Raw genomic sequence first — 6,052 nt, 5'->3', positions numbered from 1 at the left:
TCGATCTGCAACCCTATTGTTGGCTTAGTGGTGAGTACCAACCTAAACATAGTTCTTGTGATGAAAAATGCAGTGCTGGAGCTAGATACTTTTACACATAATTCATACTAAACTGTAAGTTATCTTTGAAGCACTCTGTGCAGGAAATTATCTCACGAGTTGTGTGTAGCGTATGTGCCTGCTGGGTGTTCGTATAAATCCCTAGGTGGCCACTGTTGGCCAGTTTTGTGTGCTTCAAACATGCTTCAAATTCTTTTCTAAACAAAATATTAGTATGACAAAGGATTTTTTTTCTTATTTTGCTGCACAAGCATGGAAGTTTAGAATACATCAACAGTCTATGTGCATCCAGCAGAGGTGATTTTTGTGCTCGACTAATGCAAGCCTTTTTTTGTGCTACTTCGTAGTTTATGTAAATGCTAGTGAGATGAATAGGTATAGAAGTGGTTTGTGCTGATAATACATGGCTCATATTTTTTTAACGGATACTTGTGCAAAACGCTCGAGACACAGCAGCTCCCAGGCCGTTCACCGTCGGCACCATAGTCCGTTCACCACCGACACCCAAGGCCGTTCACCGACGCAACGATGAGATTTGGCCATTGTCACCCACGACCGCGCACTCGTATCTCTCCAGCTTCAAGTAGTGTCCTCCTCTAGCTGCATGTCACGTTCTCCTCCAGCTGCAGGCTAATGCTATGGTGCACATTCAAGGCAGCAAGCAAACCACAGGTCGCAGCGCCGCCGTTGACCACATGTGCGCATGCATGCGATTGATGCGTGTGTGCTTTAGGTATGCATCTCAATGCCTCCTCCCTTCCTCTTTTCATGTAGCATATTTTGAAAAAATTAGACGCTTTCAACTGAATAAAAAATGTGTCACACAAGTTCAGGTATAAGTGCGGCAGGACTATAGAAATCTGAACAAACAAAGCTCAAACCAAAAGCTAATGTACGTGTGATGTCCAGTTTCTTCCTTCGGTTCAGTTCAATTTAATCCGTTCAATATGTGCAATTTAATGGATGAGTGTTATCTAGATCCTTTTAATCTGAAGGTAGTTGCACCACTAAGGAAAGTAAAAAAACCCAGTATTTTCCATAGACAAGAAATGGGCATTTGGCTCAGTAATCGTCCATTACTAGAGGTATTGTCACTTGACCATTTTCCAGAACTAGTTTCAATTCATGGACTACCGGCACTTGCAAAATCAAAGAGGCTGACCATACCAAAGTGCCCAAAGTTGAAGCAAAGGAGATGAGATGCTACAAAAAAGGTACACATGCTAACATTAGTTTTATCTTCCAGCCTTTACTCTGCTCTTGTCTGAAGTTTTTGAAAGCAAATCATTAACTTGAAACTCCCCACCTCTTCAACGGGTCTAGCCATAGCTGCAGGCAGCAGAGGATAAAAAATGCATGGATTAATTGGAACAAATCACACATAGGCTATGGGCTACAGATCACACACACATATTAGCAAAATGTGCTATAGATTAGATTGATTGATACTCCCTCCGTAAACTAATATAAGAGTGTTTAGATCACTATTTTAGTGATCTAAACGCTCTTATATTAGTTTACAGAGGGAGTACCTCCTAGTGTAGTATTTCTGTAACTGTATTTGGTCTGCACTTATAGGATTTAGGGAAGTACTGCAAAAATGTCTTGCATTTAGTTACAGAGGTAGTATCTGATAAACATCATCAGTTCTCATATAAAAAAAGTGTCTAAGTCCACCTTGCAAAACAACATCAGTTCTGTACAAAACAACAATCTCTCACACAGTACAACAACTTGTTGTTACTTCTATGGAGGCACTGACCTCGTAATTTTTTTGGACCAACCACGGACTTGAGAATTAGACATGGTGCTCACTATATTCTCTCAACCTTGATTGTCTTGCAGTGCTTATAAGCTTAATTGTGAATAGAACTCTTTATTTCTTGTTTTTTATACTCAGAAGAAACCTTGTGAATGTTCAGATCAGGGAAACAGGAGGGCTCACCAACAAAAGCCACTAAAAAGTATAGAAATTTATAGGGGTGGGTGAAGTACAAGAATACAAAAAGTTAAGAGTTGAGAAAGCGAAAAAGTTCAAAGGCCTCTTCCATTCACAAACACACGCCTCTGGCTACTTGAGATGCGCTGGCGTCATCGCCCATCCGAAAATCGCAGTGCCTATCGAGCTGCTTTGTCAAAAGCTTGCATCGATAGTTAACCCGGTACTATTACTGTTACCTTCTATTATACAAAATTTAGAGCTTCAGTCCAACTATGTTGCTTCTGCGATTATCCATACGTAGAAAATTACACTAAACATTGTTTTGTTCTCTAAACCTAAACACATTTTTTCTTTGAGCTTAAATGCATTTTTTCTCTGAACATAAATGGGATAGTTCTCTGAACTTAAGTGTGTGTGTTCTGTGTGTATTCTGTGAGTGTTAGAGAACAATGAGTGTTGCCTGTCAACTACTGGTTTGGCCAGTTTCAAATTTTGGCCTGGTTGAACTTTTGATAGAGCATCGGTCTAGTGCACTCAAAGCATAAAGAGGGTTTGACCTGTTATTGATGGATCACTATAACTTAACTTATCATGTCAGTTCTAGTGCGACACTAGCTAAGGTACAAATGTACTGAATGTTCACACCTTTAATCTTTTAATTTTGTGAACAAACATCAATTCCGTATGAAAAAGAGACATAATAAGTCAACTTTGCAAGTGCATCAGTTCACCTTGAATAAAATACAGAAGTGCACCATCAAATTTTCCATCAGTTCGCTTATAAAAAAACAGAAAGTTGGTTGTGTAAAGAAAACCGGAGAATCAATGTCAGCCTAGAAGTTCACTAGGGAACTCCAATCAAGTGCACTTGTTAGAAAAATTTTGGTTTACTATATTTTATAGACTGCAGAAATTTTGAACTTACTATTTTGAAATTTTAGTTGTCATTATGCAAAGTTGTACGTTGGACTAAAAATTGCCTTTTTTGATCTTTTGTTCTGAACCTTTTTTCTGAACTTACTATACTGTTTGTGTACATTATCCTCTCGTTAGTTTTGTGATTTTAGACAAAGTTTCAGCCTTCGAGCAATAGCTCGTCCACCACGGGTGCTTGCAGCCGTCCAGGTCCAAGTCGAGGGTTGACGCGAGTCCAAGTAGAATCGCACCCACCATCTTCACTAGCACTGTGCAACCGCCAAGTCGAGCACACACACACAAGGAAAAAAGTGAAAGTACATGTTTTGAAAATTTGTATGTTCAAAGACATAAACCTCATATGTTCAGGAAAGAGTTTCAAAACATTTTTTTGCTATTTACTTCAGAGTTTGTCTACTGTTTCAACTTTCGTTTTAACCTTTTTGTTTCTAAACTCTGCATCTTTTCTGTTTACAGATTGTTGGCATGATTCTTGAATTGGGGACTGGAGTTCAAGTATTAAATCCAGGCAAGTTCAAAAATTAAACCGCAAGAAGTTCTTGTTTATTTAGCAATATTAAGTTGACTGTGCAAAAATCAGTGGTTTAAATATGAAAGAAGAATGTAAAAGGTCCAACATGCGCATGTTGCCAGTGCCCCTAGTAGGCCTCTACCTCCGGCTGCCAGTGCAGCTCACGGCTACCTGTACTCCTCCAACATGTGCACGGTTGCTGCTCTCCTCTGCTTTCTCTCTCTCTCTTGCATGATGTTGTTGCTCCTCTCAAATCTCTCTAGCTCTATTAATTCATGATGCTGCCTCATCTCTGAATTGTTGTGGTGACGCTGAGGTTTTGTTGTCACCCACAGGATCCCCTGCCTCCATGTCCATATTCAGATGTGCTGCAAGTTCAATTGTTTCAGTTCGAGCGGGTGCACAAAACACAATGTGTAGTCCGTACTGTCCACATGTGCTGCAAGTTCAATTGTTTCAGTTCGAGCATTTGCTACCCTAGTCATTTGTTTGTTGCTAAAATGTTGGAGTCGTACTTCTCATTCTTGCATGAATTTTTATATACCATCGTGTTTATTTCTAAATGCCAACCACTTTTTTTTGCCGTCAGGTGTTTGCTTAAATGCCTAAACAAAGATCTATTTTAGTTCAGTGCAAATCTTCTTTTAAGTTCAGTACAATTTCTTATTTTAGTGTGAGCAATCCTTCAAATGTCTTGCCTTATATTACTGCTCATCCATCATATCTTTGTGTACTCTTTCTTGATGTCAGTACACAGAACAAAAAAAATTACGTCAAATTGACAATTTTTAATCTCTTCTATGTTAGTATAGGCTACATGTATACAACATTTAATCTGTAGTAGTAGTAGCAGTTTTGCTATGTAAAGGAGCAGCGGAACTCCAGTAAGTTGTGAGAATATCACATTGGATACATGAGTGCAGGATTAATACATTGTTAATTATTGCAGGTAGGTCAGACCTTAGAAGCCACCTGCAGCCGCACTTGCCAGCACCCGCGACGAGCCACCCCACCGGCCCCCAAGGCGCGCCGTCCCACAGTCCGCTGGGCATGGCGTCCTCCTGAAATAAAATAAATGGTCAGTTTGAATTTAAAACCATGATTAGTTTGAATTAAAAAAATGAATGATCATTTTAAATTAGAGAGAATAATCAGTTTGGATAAAAATTTGTTTTGATTTAAAGAAAATAATCAGTTCGGTTTCAAAAAATAGAAACATAGAAGTCTTAATTAAAAAATGATCAGTTCATTGTTTTGAAAAAGATTTTAATGCAAAATCCTAGTAAGTTCAAAATAAAAAAAAGATTCCATTTGAAGCGTTTGAAAAGTTTGAAAAAAGATTTTTGCTCAATTTCGACAGACATTCAATCTCTGTAGGTGGAACAGTTCGAAGGGTCAGAAAAGATGGTGTTAAAAAATTTAACTTCAAGAAAAAATTATTGTTTAACTTCACAATGAGCTGCCAGATTATATTTGAAAAAAAACACAAAAAAGTATGGTGCATCTTTCCCCTGTAATATGTATAGTGTGATGTAGTCAGTATGCTGAAGATGAAGTTTCTTGTCGAACGTTTCCAGTTAATATGATGAGTTAGTATTGTGGTACTCTGTTGCAAGAAATACCATGCCAAATGTATGCAAGTACAGAAGTTGCACACAAACAGAAGTTTTGTTTTAGTGAGAAAAATGCATATTGTCTTCTATAACTCATTTCACTTTACAATTTCTTCACCTGTTTGTTGTTTCCTATTTATCCTAATTTCTAAATGTTCTACTCAACTTCAGCGCCATGCTCAATCCAACCCTGTGGCTTCTGGTGGCCGAGTTCGTCACGACCATCAGTTCGGAGACCTGCGTCACTGCCCGTGACGCTACAATGGCCACCTGCATCACTGCGTGCTCCGTCAACAGCCTCCTGCACAAGGCAACAGGAGTAGAGACGTCTGAGATGCTCTGTTCTAGCGAGGTGGCTGATTATGTTTGTCAGTTTGAAATACTTTGGCCACAGTGTACTTATGTATCTTTTTCTGGCCGGAGCACAATCGGAGCTTATGTCAGTACGAACTTTGATTGTGATGGTACTACAGACTCTATAAAAACACCAGCAATCCATTTTTACTGGTACCTTTTATACGATTCACATGGATTGTGCCCCTATTACCAACTGTGGTACAAAATGCATTGTGCTCACCATTTTATTTTAGTTCTTCAGTTTGTAATACTTTAAAGAGAGGAGGTAAAAGTGAACCATTCAGTTTTGTATTATAAGAAGTGCTAATGTGAGAAACTTCAACAACATCTTGTTTAACAAGTTCTACTTGTTCTGTGTATAGTATTTATTGAGCTAAAAATGGTATGGTTCATACATTCTTGTCGATCTCATTGTAATCGTCCTTGTTTTTGTGAGTTTCCTGATGAAAGTTTTGCGTTCAGTCCAGATGGGAGAAAGTGATCCTTCCAAAGTGTAATTCTGTGACGTTAACGTCCAAGTTTTACAACTGATCCGTACAAATAAAAATGATGGTCCGTTCTACAAAGGAAAAATGGTTGAATTAAAAATATTTGATCAGTACAAGTTAAAAATGGTGGTCCATTTGAAATAAA

At 38.5% G+C, this 6,052-nt stretch overlaps 1 long non-coding RNA gene across 2 annotated transcripts; it reads left to right on the top strand.

Moving 5' to 3' along the window:
- Positions 1–500: 500 nt before the first annotated feature.
- Positions 501–5,669, top strand: LOC119336267. 2 transcript variants are annotated; one of them, XR_005162341.1, is made up of 4 exons: positions 501–793; positions 1,171–1,274; positions 3,395–4,527; positions 5,234–5,669. It is a non-coding gene; the product is annotated as an uncharacterized LOC119336267 (long non-coding RNA). The 2 variants fall into 2 exon arrangements; XR_005162340.1 differs by having other exon boundaries at positions 501–1,274.
- The last annotated feature ends 383 nt before the right edge of the window (positions 5,670–6,052 follow it).

The sequence above is a fragment of the Triticum dicoccoides genome, chromosome 7B, assembly GCF_002162155.2.
Source record: "Triticum dicoccoides isolate Atlit2015 ecotype Zavitan chromosome 7B, WEW_v2.0, whole genome shotgun sequence".
NCBI lineage: Eukaryota > Viridiplantae > Streptophyta > Magnoliopsida > Poales > Poaceae > Triticum > Triticum dicoccoides.
This window is presented reverse-complemented; position numbering and strand designations above follow the sequence as displayed.